Genomic DNA, 12,621 nt, shown 5'->3' with positions numbered 1-12,621 from the left:
TAGGTATTTTATTCTTTTTGTTGCAGTGGTAAATGGGAGAGTTTCCTTAATTTCTCTTTCAACTCTTTCGTTGTTAGTGTATAGGAATGCAAGAGATTTCTGTGCATTAATTTTGTATCCTGCTGCTTTACTAAATTCATCGATTAGTGCTAGCAGTTTTCTGGTGGCATCTTTAGGGTTTTCCATTTATAATATCACATCATCTGCAAAGAGTGACAATTTTACTTCTTCTTTTCCAATTTGGATTCCTTTTATTTCTTTTTCTTCTCTGATTGCTGTGGCTAAAACTTCCAAAACTATGTTGAATAATAATGTTGAGAGTGGGCACCCTTGTCTTGTTCCTGTTCTTAGAGGGAATGCTTTCAGTTTTTCACCATTTAGAATGATGTTGGCTTTTGGTTTCTCATATATGGCTTTTATTATGTTGAGGTAACTTCCTTCTATGCCCATTTTCTGGAGTTTTTATCATAAATGGATGTTGAATTTTGTCAAAAGCCTTTTCTGCATCTACTGAGACTATCATATGGTTTTTATCCTTCAATTTGTTGATGTGATGTATCACATTGATTGATTTGCGTATATTGAAGAATCCTTGCATTCCAGGGATAAACCCCACTTGATCATGGTGTGTGATTTTTTTAATGTGCTGTTGGATTCTGTTAGCTAGTATTTTGTTAAGGATTTTTGTATCTATGTTCACCAGTGATATTGGCCTGTAATTTTTCTTTTTTTGTGACATCTTTGCCTGGTTTTGGTATCAGGGTGATGGTGGCCTCATAGAATGAGTTTGGGAGTGTTCCTCCTTCTGCTATATTTTGGAAGAGTTTGAGCAGGTTGGGTGTTAGCTGTTCTCTAAATATTTGATAGAATTCGCCTGTGAATCCATCTGGCTCTGGGCTTTTGTTTGTTGGGAGATTTTTAATCAAAGTCTCAATTTCCGTACTTGCAGTTGGTCTGTTCATATTTTCTATTTCTTCCTGGTTCAGTCTTGGAAGATTGTACTTTTCTAAGAATTTATCCATTTCTTCCAGGTTATCCAATTTATTGGCATATAGTTGCTTGTAGTAATCTCTCATGATCTTCTATATTTCTGTGGTGTCTGCTGTTACTTCTCCTTTTTTCATTTCTAATTCTCTTGATTTGCATCTTCTCCCTTTTTTCCCTGATGAGTCTGGCTAATGGTTTATCAGTTTTGTTTATCTTCTCTAAGAACCAGCCTTTAGTTTCATAGATCTTTGCTCTTGTTTCCTTCATTTCTTTTTCATTTATTTCTGATCTGATCTTTATGATTTCTTGCCTTTTGCTCACTTTGGGGTTTTTTTGTTCTTCTTTCTCTAATTGTTTTAGGTGCAAGTTTAGGTTGTTTATTCGATATTTTTCTTGTTTCTTGAGGTACGACTGTGTTGCTATAAACTTCCCTCTTAGAACTGCTTTTGCTGCATCCCATAGGTTTTGGGTTGTTGTGTTTTTATTGTCATTTATTTCTAGGTATTTTTTGATTTCCTCTTTGATTTCTTGGTTGTTTAATAGCATATTGTGTAGCCTTCATGTGTTTGTATTTTTTACAGTTTCTTTTAGGTAATTGATATCTAGTCTCATGGCATTGTGGTCAGAGAAGATGCTTGATGTGATTTCAATTTTCTTGAATTTACCAAGGCCTGATTTGTGACCCAAGATGTGATCTATCCTGGAAAATGTTCCGTGTGCACTTGAGAAGAAAGTGTATTCTGTAGAATGTCCTATAAATATCAGTTAAGTCTTGATGGTCTAATGTGTCATTTAAAGCTTGTGTGTCCTTATTTATTTTGTGTTTGGATGATCTGTCCATTGATGTAAGTGGGGTGTTAAAGTCTCCTACTATTATGGTGTTACTGTCATTTTCTCCTTTTATGGCTGTTAGCATTTGCCTTATGTATTGAGGTACTCCTATGTTGGGTGCATAGGTATTTACAATTGTTATATCTTCTTCTTGGATAGATCCCTTGTCATTATGTAGTGTCCTTCCTTGTCTCTTGTAATAGTCTTTAAAGTCTAATTTGTCTGTTATGAGTATTGCTACTCCAGCTTTCTTTTGATTTCCATTTGCATGGAATATCTTTTTCCATCCCCTTACTTTCAGTCTATATGTGTCCCTTGGTCTGAAGTGGGTTTCTTGTAGGCAGCATATAGAAAGGTCTTGTTTTTGTATCCATTCAGCCAGTCTGTGTCTTTTGGTTGGAGCATTTAATCCATTTACCTTTAAGGTGATTATTGACACGTATGCTCCTATTACCATTTTCTTAATTGTTTTGGGTTTGTTTTTGTAGGTCTTTTTCTTCTCTTGTGTTTCCTGCTTAGAAAAGTTCCTTTAGCAGTTGTTGTAAGGCTGATTTGGTGGTGCTGAATTCCCTTAACTTTTGCTTATCTGTAAAGCTTTTGATTTCTCCATCGAATCTGAATGAGATTCTTGCTGGGTAGAGTATTCTTGGCTGTAGGTTTTTCTCTTTCAGGACTTTCAGTATATCCTGCCACTCCTTTCTGGCCTGCAGAGTTTCTGCAGAAAGATCAGTTGTTATCATTATGGGTTTTTCCTTATATGTTATTTGTTGCTTTTGTCTTGCTGCTTTTAATATTTTTTCTTTGTGTTTAATTTTCTTTAGGTTGATTAATATGTGCCTTGGTGTATTTCTCCTTGGGTTTATTCTGTAGGGGACTCTCTGCGCTTCTTGAACTTGATTAATTATTTCGTTCCCCATGTTGGGGAAGTTTTCCACTATAACCTCTTCAAATATTGTCTCAGACCCTTGTTTTCTTCTTCTGGGATGGCTATGATTCGAATGTTGGTGTGCTTAATGTTGTCACCAAGGTCTCTGAGACTATCTTCCATTCTTTTTATTCTTTTTTCTGCTCTGTGGCAGTTATTTCCCCCATTCTATCTTCCAACTCACTTATTCATTCTTCTGCCTTAGTTATTCTGCTGTTTATACCATCTAGAGTGTTTTTAATTTCAGTTATTGTGTTATTCATTACTGTTTGTTTGCTCTTTAGTTCTTCTGAGTCCTTATTAACTGTTTCTTGTAGTTTCTCTATTTTGTTTTTGAGATTTTGGATCATCTTTACTATCATTACTCTGAATTCCTTTTCAGGCACTTTTCCTATTTCCTCTTCATTTATTTGGTTGTGGTTTTTTTTCTTGCTCCTTTGCCTGCAGGGTGTTTCTTTGTTTTCTCATTTTGTCTAATTTATAGGATTTGCTGTCTCCTTTCCCTATGCTGCCTAGTAGTAATTCCTCTTGTTTCTGCCCTCTGCCCCCTGTGGTGGGGTTTGTCCAGTGTCTTGAGTAGGCTTCCTGATGTGGGGGTCTGGTGTCTACTTTCCAGTGTGTGGATCTGAGTCTTTTCTCTCTGATGATCATAGCCATGTCAGGTGATGTGTTTTAGGATATCTCTCTGTGTGCTGATGGGTGGGTTTGTGTTCCTGTCTTGTTTGTAGTTTGGTGTGAGGCATTCAGCACTGGCGGTTGCGGACAGTCGGACGAAGCTCGGTCTCACACTCTGATACAGGGCTCCGTGAGAGTTCTCTGCAGTTAATCTTTTTTTTTTTTTTTTTTGAAGTTCAAGTATTCTTTATTCAAAGTTGAAAAATGTACCACACTGCATTATTGCAAAAATTCACTGGTACAAAACACTTTGCAGCTGGTGAGAAGGCAATAAAAAGTTGATTTTTAAACTCATTACTATAAATTATTCTTACAGTACTTTGCAGATTCAGAATTTCAAACTGCATTTTTTTTCTAAGTCGCCCACAGTACTCGAGGTTCCTGAAGCTAAGGCAGCTGTTCCGAGAGGAGGAGGGAAGGAGGTAGCAGACGTCAAGGGATTTCCATTTCTCTTTCGATGCCCACGTACTTCAGGGCGTCAGCCTGGCTGTATCTGTAATCGAAAAACAGCTCTTCGCCAGTCTGGATGGCTCTCTTAGCAAAAATCCCTATCCTGTGGTCGCCGTTAACCATCATCACTTTTGCATAGCAGTTTGGATTTACTGAGTGATTTGCAAAACGAATTTTGTTACCCTTGCGGGTTCTGCAGTTAATCTTCACTGTGTCTGAGGGCTCCCTAGTAGTCTAGCATCCTGGATTCAGTGCTCCCTCCCCAGAGCCTCCTACTTGACTTCTGATCGAGTAGTCCAGACCTCAGAGGTTGCCTGTCTCAGTTATGTGAGGATCTTTGCAGTCCTTTCTGCTGTCCGAGGTCTTCTGCTGGTGTTCAGCTGGTTCTCTGTGGGAATTATTGCGTCCTTTGATGTATTCCTGATGTATCTGTGGAGAGGGATGCATTCCATCTCCTTCTACTTCACCGCCATCTTTCTTCCCTCTATTTGTTTCTTTATTTGGTTGTGCCTGGTCTTAGTTACAGCTGGTGGGCTCCTTAGTTGTGGCTCATGGGCCCTTTAGTTGTGGCATGTGACTCTTACTTGCAGCATGCATGTGAGTTCTAGTTCCCAACCAGGGATCGATCCTGGGCCTCCTGCATTGGGAGATGGGAGTCTTAACCACTGGACTACCAGGGAAGTCCCTCTAGTCTGTTTTTATTTTTGCCTGAAGGATTCCATTTAGCATTTCATGTTGGGTAGGTATGCAGGTAACAAATTCCCCTTTGTTTATCTGGAAATGTCTAGTTTGTTTGTTTGTTTCTTTCTTTCCTTTCCTTCTTTCCTTCTTTCCTCCCTCCCTCCCTCCCTTCCTTCCTTCCTTCCTTCCTTCCTTCCTACCCTCCTTCCTTCCTACCCTCCTTCCTTCCTTCCTTTCTCCCCTCCTTCCTTCCTTCCTTTCTTTCTTATTTATTTATGGCTGCTTTGGGTCTTTGTTGCTGCGCATGGGCTTCCTGTAATTGCTGCTAGCAGGGGCTACTCTTCCTTTTGGTGCGTAGGCTTCTCGTTGAGATGGCTTCTCCAGTTGCGGAACACGGGCTCTAGTTGCGTAGGCTTCAGTAGTTGTGGCTTGTGGACTCTCGAGCGCAGGCTCAGTAGTTGTGGCGCATGGGCTTGGTTGCTCTGTGGCATGTGGGATCATCCTCCTGGACCAGGGCTTGAACCGATTGGCAGTCCCCTCTGTTGGCAGGCAGATTCTTAACCACTGTGCCACCAGGGAAGTCCCTATCCTTAATTTCGGAGGAATTTTTTGTTGGGTATAGAATTGTTGGTCGACGGATTTTTTTTTTTCCTTCTTATTTACCATTTTAAATGTCATGCCATTGCTTTTGGCTTCCATGCTTTTGGATGAGAAAATATGCTGATAATCTAAATCTTCTTGAGGATCCGTTGCATATGGTAAGTCACTTGTCTGTTAGTTTTAAAATTCTCTCTTACTATCTGGTCCACAATTTGGTTATTACCTGTCTTGGTGTGACTTTCTGAGTTTATCTGGCTTGAAGTTTGTTGAGCTTCTTGGGTGTATATATTCACCTTCATCTTATTTGGAAAGTTTACAGCCATTATTTTTTCAAATATATTTTATGTCCTTTTTTTTGTTTTATGTTACATGTGTTGGTGCACATGGTGGTGTTTCACAGATCCCTCAGGCTCTGTTCATTTTCTTTCATTCTTTTTTTCCTTCTCCTCAGAATGGATGCTTGTAATTATTCTGCCTTTCATTTTACTGGTTCTTTCTTCTGCTTGCTCAGATCTGCTATTGATCCCCTCCAGTGAGTTTATTTCTGCTATTATATTTTTTGTCTTCAGAATTTTTGTTTGGTTAGTTTTTCTAAATTGAAGTATAGTTGATGTACAGTGTTGTGTTAGGTTTCAGGTGTACAGCAAAGTGACTCAGTTATACGTATATATATTCTTTTTCATAGTTTTTTCCATTATAGGTTATTACAAGGTATTGACTATAGTTCCCTGTGCTATGCAGTAGGTCCTTGTTTATCTATTTTATATTTAGTAGTGTGTATCTGTTAATGCCCAACTGTAATTTATCCCCTGCCTTCCCTTTTGGTAACCATAAGTTTATTCTCTATATTTGTGAGTCTGTTTCTGTTTTGTAAATAAGTTCATCTGTATCATTTTTTAGATTCCACGAATGAGTGATATCATATGGTATTTGTCTTTCTCTGTCTGACTTCCCTCACTTAGTATGATAATCTCTAGGTCCCTCCATGTTGCTGCAAATGGCATTATTTCATTCTTTCTTCTGGCTGAGTAGTACTCTATTGTATATATGTACCACATCTTCTTTATCCATTCACCTGTCGATGGACGCTTAGGTTGGTTCCATGTCTTGGCTATTGTAAGTAGTGCTGCTGTGAACATTGGGGTGCATGTGTCTTTTCTGGTTAGAGTTTTCATCTTTTCCAGATATATGCCCAGGAGTGGGATTGCTGGATCATATGGTAACTCTATTTTTAGTTTTTTAGGGAACCTCCATACTGTTCTCCTTAATGGCGGCACCAATTTACATTCCCACCAACAGTGCAGGAGGGTTCCCTTTTGTACACACCCTCTTCAGCTGTTTGGTTACTTTTTTTTTTTTTTTTTTTTTAAAGTTTCCACACTGTACAGCTTGCAGGATCTCATTTCTCCAACCAGGGATTGAATTTATGCTCCTTGCATTGAAAGCCACAGAGTTTTAACCACTGGACTGCCAGGGAGTCTCTGTTTGGTTACTTTTTACGGTTTGTATCTGTTTATTTATGTTCTCATTTTGTCCATACATTGTTTTTGGGTTTCCTTTAGTTCTTTGCCCTTGCTCTCCGTTAGTTCACTGAACATATTTAAGATAGTTTGACTGGTTACTCCAGTATTTGGGATTCCTCAGGGATGGTTTCTCTCTAGTTCTTTTATTCCTGTGAATAGGGCCTACTTTTCTGTTTCTTTGTGTGTTTTATAGCATTCTGAGAATGATATAACTCTGGATATCTGATTCTCCCATTTTCCTTAAATTGCTTATTTTTACTTGTTGGGGGATGGAGCTGTTTATTTTTGACTTTTTAAACTTTCTTTTTTGCAAAGTGTGAATTTCTTGTTTCTGGTCCTTGAAGTTACTGTTACCCTGTGGTGAGCTAGTGACCTGACAAAAAGTTTCCTTAAGTGTCTGAAAGAAAAAAAAAAGAATGTTATAAAGGGTTGTATCTGAATAAATCTGAGAGTTGCTGCTGGGAAAGCTGCTCCTGCCCAGAGGGCTGAAACCAAGAGAAGCCCAACCCATGATCCCAGATTCTGTCAGAAGTTGCTCACTGCCAGTCCTGTGTGCAGCCAGACCACGGAGGATTGCAGGGTGCTGTCTCCGGGGCTGCGTGGTGAGGCGTGGGGGATGCTCCCTCCCCCAGCGGGAGCAGCAGCCTCTTCTGCGTCTCCTCTGGTGCCCACGTGTCCAGGCAGGTGTAGAGATTCAGGCCCTCTGTCCCGCTCATTGGGTGCCTGGGTCGAGGGACCCATACTCAGAGCTTCACGCCACTGTTTTGGGTGACATCTGTCTTTATCTATGTTTAACTTCTTTCCTGTGGGTCTCTTTGAGGTGTGTAAGTCGGGTACAAGGAGTCGTGCTCCCCTGCTTTCCCTCTTCCAAAGTTTTGGTGCTGTTGAATTGTCCCTTGTTCTTGTCTTCATGGGTTTGTCTTTTTTTTTTTATCTCCTTATTTAGTTGGTCTTTTGGTGGTAGCAACGTTTTAAAACTGTCTCCAGTTGACTATCCAATTAATTTAATGTTAATTTCTACATATCAAGTTTGTACCCATCACTTGACTAAATTGCAGGCATACCTCATTTCATTGTACTTCTCAGATACTGCATTTTGTTATGAATTGAAAGTTTATTGTTAAAAATTGAAGGTGCATTGAGCAAGTCTATTGGTGTCATTTTTCTAACAGCATTTTAAAGTTAAGGGTTTTTTTTTGACATAATGCTGTTGCACACTGAATAGACAGTAGTGTAGTGTAAACACGACTTTCACATGCACTGGGAAACCGTGAGATCACGTGACTCACTTTCCTGCAATGTTTGCTCTTTGTGGTGCTCTGCAACTGAACCCACAGTTTCTCTGAGCTATGCCTGTGTCTCACTATAGCTTTTCAGGTAAATTTCTTGAGTCTTTAAGGTAAAGACTAATACAATTTGCATATAATGATAATTTTCCTTATTTCAAATTGTTATATCTTTTTCATTTAATTACATTGGAAGGTGCTTCCAGAGCAGTGCTGTGTACTAATAATAAAGAATATCCTTACCTTTTCTTGACTTTAATGATAATGTTTTAATATCTCTCATTAAGCTTGGTATCTTTTGGTCTGATATATATTTGTAAATCCATCTTTCCCATTTTATTAAGAAATTTTATTCCTTCCTTCTTTTTTTTTTTTTGTGGCTGCGCTATGCAAACTGTGGGATCTTAGTTCCCCAACCAGGGATTGAACCTGGGCCACCCCAGTGAAAGTGCCAAGTCCTAACCATTGGACCACCAGGGAATTCCCAAGAAATTTTATTCTTAAAAATTTTAGCTTGTCATACTGCCTCAGAACTAGTACAAGTGTCATAAACACATGTTGAATAATACCCTTTGCCATAGAGTAAGAGAAAAATTCACCTTAGCTTTCTTTGTACGTCTTACGGTACCTAGAAAGCTCAGCGGCTCTTGAATCACTTTGAAATGCTTTCTTTGTGATTGTCTTTGAAAATTCATAAGCTTTTCTCAGCAACTACTGATACTTAATATATTATGAATGTCAACATTTTATTAACTACGTTTTCTTTGTGTTTTCATGAGAATCAACGTGTTGATTCTCACTGAATCAAAGACCATTTATAATTTATGATGATTGATTGTCTCAGTCCATTTGGACTAGTATAATAAAAGTACCATAGACGACAGACATTCATTTCTCAGAGTTCTGGAGGCTGGGAAGTCCATGATCAAGGCCCCGGCAGATCAGGTGTCTGGTGAGGGCTTGCTTCCTCCTTCATGGACAGGCTGCCATCTTGCTGTGTCCTCCCATGGGGCGGAAGGGTTATGGTTAGGGTCTTTTGCAAAATGGTCACTAATCCCACTGGTGAGGGCTCCACCTTCCTCACTTAATCACCTCTCAGAGGCCCTACCTCCTGATATCATCTTATTGGAGGCAAGGATTTCATCATATGAATTTGAGGGGGATGCAAGTATTCAGTCCATAACAGTGATGGAGCCTAAAAATGAATTAGAAACTGACTGAAATCTTGATGTACAGACAGAAACTGCCTGGTAATTGTTAAGAGTTAACAGTGTGTTAGTTGATTTTACATTGTTATCTCTGTAAGTTCTAAGAAAAATCTTGGAAACTATTTTTATACCGTTTATTCTAGGGAAAATTGAAGCCCAGAGAAGTGAAGTTATTTGCTTGGTGTTAAATAGCTAATTGGAATTGACTTAAAGTAGAAAAGCGGCTAAAAGGAATAGATTTTATTTGGAAAAGGTAGAAGGGGTCGACTTTAATCAGATTGTCTTTTCTTTATAGGACTAAATGAGTGTTTGGTAGTTGAAGCATATTCTCAGTGACACATAGAAGTGACCAAATCATAGTCTAGGATTTGAAAATAACTGTTATGGTTGAGTAGTTATTCTTTTCTGGGAAGTGGATTACTGCAGGGAACTGTAGTAAGGAAAGTGGTAATCTCTGCTCCACCGTTATCTTGTGAGGAGAATGGATGGACACCGTGCAGCCACCAGAGGGCACTGTGGAGTCAGTTCTGGCTTAAGCCCCAAAAATTGTTGCCTTCTGTTTTAGGTATGCTAAACATAGAAAAGACCCAGAAAACTGTAAAAGCCTTTGCATTCCATAACCTCAGTAGGTTTATACCGCATTCCTCTGAGAATTGTTATGTTGATGAGGACACTTCCTGCCTTCTGGCAGATGAATATTAACTACAAGTTCAACTCTGCTTGTGTTGGATAACCTAGAGGAGTGGGACGGGGATGGGGGGAGGGTGGGAGGGAGGTCCAAGAGGGAGGGGATATATGTATACATAAAGCTGATTCACTTGTACAGTAGAAACACTAGCACTACATTGTAAAGCAGTTATACTCCAATTAAGAAAAAAATCTTATTTTAGCCTGGTACTTTGGGCTTGATATCTCTTCCTTTTGATACGTGAGTATTTTGAATATTGATTTGGTTACTGTTTTACTGAATGGCTGTGTTCTTTTTTAATTAGTAAGAGCTGTGCTGCATTATTTTATTGTTTAACACTTAATCACATATTACATAGTAGTTATGAATATTCAAATCCTGAACTACCACTTCCTGGCTGTGATCTTGGACAGCATTCTTTTGAAGATTGGGTTTTTAAAAAAATCTATATAAGGGAGTTAACGATTTTACTTCATGGGGTTGCTTTAATGTTTAACCATCATGAATATTTGGCTCATAATAAGCATTAAGTAAATGTTAACCATTAGTGGATGAATGTACTTGCATTTTAAGAGAACCTAATTGAATTAGTTATAAAAATTTTGAATCAAATGTTATTCAGTTTCTTTTGTCCTTTTTTTTTTTTTAAAGAATTTATTTTTATTTTTTGGCTATGTTGGGTCTTCCTTGCTGTGCTCAGGCTTTCTCTAGTTCTGGCGAGCGGGGGCTACTCTTCATTGTGGTGTGTGGGCTTCTCATTGCAGTGGCTTCTCCTGTTGCAGAGCACGGGCTCTAGGTGTGTGGGCTTCAGTAGTTGCAGCACATGGGCTCAGTAGTTGTGGTGCACGGGCTTAATTGCTCTGTGGCAAGTGGAATCTTATCGGACCAGGGATCAAACCTGTGTCCCCTATATTGGCAGGTGGATTCTCAATCACTGTGCCATCAGGGAAGTCCAGGTCACCTTATTTCAACCTTTAAAACTTTCTGTAGTGGTAATGTTAAACATTTTTTCATGTTTACTTAAAATTATATGAAGGTTTTCCCCAACACATGCTATTGTTTTACCATAAAGAAGTCTTCCTTATTGAGGAGCTGTTTTAGGGTAATATAATATGTATTTTAATTTTGAAAGTATATTTAAAGTGTCAGAGCATGGAGTGGTAATTTGTAGCTCTTTGGGTAAGGCAGATAGTCACCCTGTAAGTTTTGTTCTTTATTTTTTATTTTCATTTTATTTTTAATATTTATTTAACTTATGTATTTGGCTGCTCCGGGTCTTAGTTGTGGTGTGCAGGATCTAGTCCCCTGACCAGGATTCGAACCTGGGCCCCCTGCATTGGGAGCACAGAGTCTTATCCACTGGACCATCAGGGAAGTCCCACTCCTTAAGTATTTAAATGGAATTATCCATTTTCTTTAAAGCAGATATAAATGTGTCTTTTCCCATTTTCCAGTGTTAGCATGTGTTCCATCCTGACACACACAGCTTTGGTTTAAGAGGAATGAAGAAGGTTTCAGAATCAAGCTTGGTACATAGTGCTTGAAACCTGATATTGTCTTGGAACCTTGGGCACATATTATAAAAGTTTCAAGTGTACAGTATAGTGATTCACAGGTTTTTCTGGTTTTTTGTTTGTTTGGTTTTTTTGGCCGTGCTGTGTGGCTTGTGGGACTTTTAGTTTCCCGACCAGGGATTGAACCTGGGCCAGAATCCTAACCATTAGCTGTCCAGGGAACTCCGGAATTCCTGATTTCTGATGCTTCTCTGTTTTGTTGATTGATTTTTTATCAAGCGCCTGAGGCAGTGCCTTGTGGATACTGGGTGTTCTGTAAATCTTTGTTGAATGCAATGAATAAATTAACTTGTTGGCTTTGGTGAGTTCTGTATCTCATCTCATCCTCTTCTTCCCCACCTACCTTGTTCCAGCCACACAGGCCTTTATTCTGTTGCTTGAGTTTTCCAACCTCACTCCCTTTAGGGTTTTGCAGGAACTGCCCTTGCTCCAGTTTTCCCACAGTTAGATCTTTCTTGTCATTCCATATCTCAGCATAAATGTCACCTTCTCAAAGAGGTCTTCTCTGACTCCAAAGTAGAGTAGTTTTTTCTTCATTCTCTTATTCCTGTTTTTTTTTTAAATTTAAATTTAGCTTTAAAAAATAAGTGAGAAATCATGCTCAAAAATTAAGGAAATGCAACCAAATATACAGTGAATAATATCTCCATCCCCATCAGCCACCTGTCAGCATGATGATTATTTGTATTAGTATTGTCCTCATCCTTCCAGAGGCTCTTATAGCAATGTAAGCCAATGACAACATATATGAAGCAGTAAGTGTGAGACTGGCCTGAGTGGCCTGTACAGCTGTTGTCTCCTCACCTTCCCTGAGGCTGCTGTGTGTAAACCACTTCATATCTGTATCCATCTGTAGATTGACCTGCAGTCTGTCCTCACCCTTCATTTTCCCTTTGAGTTGTTCTTTTCCCTGTTTTAGTCTTTGAGACTAAGGTGATCCGTGTTCAGGACTAATTATACTACCATCTGTGCCCATGACCTCATCCTCTCTATCTGCTGATTACCTTATTTTCTTTCTTTTCTGGCTTTTTTTTTATTATTATTTTCTTTTTTTAACTGTTAACTCTTGGCTTCAGCACAGCTCTGCATATGTAGTAGGTGCTCGGAAGTATGAGTTGACTATGGCAGAGTTTGGGCCGTTGAGTTGTAAAGGCATGGGAGTGAATTCTAGCTGTGTGACTTGGTTAGTTAGT

General features: G+C 39.0%; 1 protein-coding gene across 4 annotated transcripts in view; it reads left to right on the top strand.

Annotated features, from left to right (window-relative positions):
* ZMYM2 (zinc finger MYM-type containing 2) overlaps positions 1-12,621 on the top strand; it is a 96,320-nt gene that overhangs the window by 19,411 nt on the left and 64,288 nt on the right. The gene's annotated exons all lie outside the window — the stretch shown is intronic.

This window comes from Hippopotamus amphibius, chromosome 14 (assembly GCF_030028045.1).
Source record: "Hippopotamus amphibius kiboko isolate mHipAmp2 chromosome 14, mHipAmp2.hap2, whole genome shotgun sequence".
Lineage (NCBI taxonomy): Eukaryota > Metazoa > Chordata > Mammalia > Artiodactyla > Hippopotamidae > Hippopotamus > Hippopotamus amphibius.
Note: the sequence above shows the minus strand (reverse complement) of the source record. Positions and strands in the feature narration are given on the sequence as shown.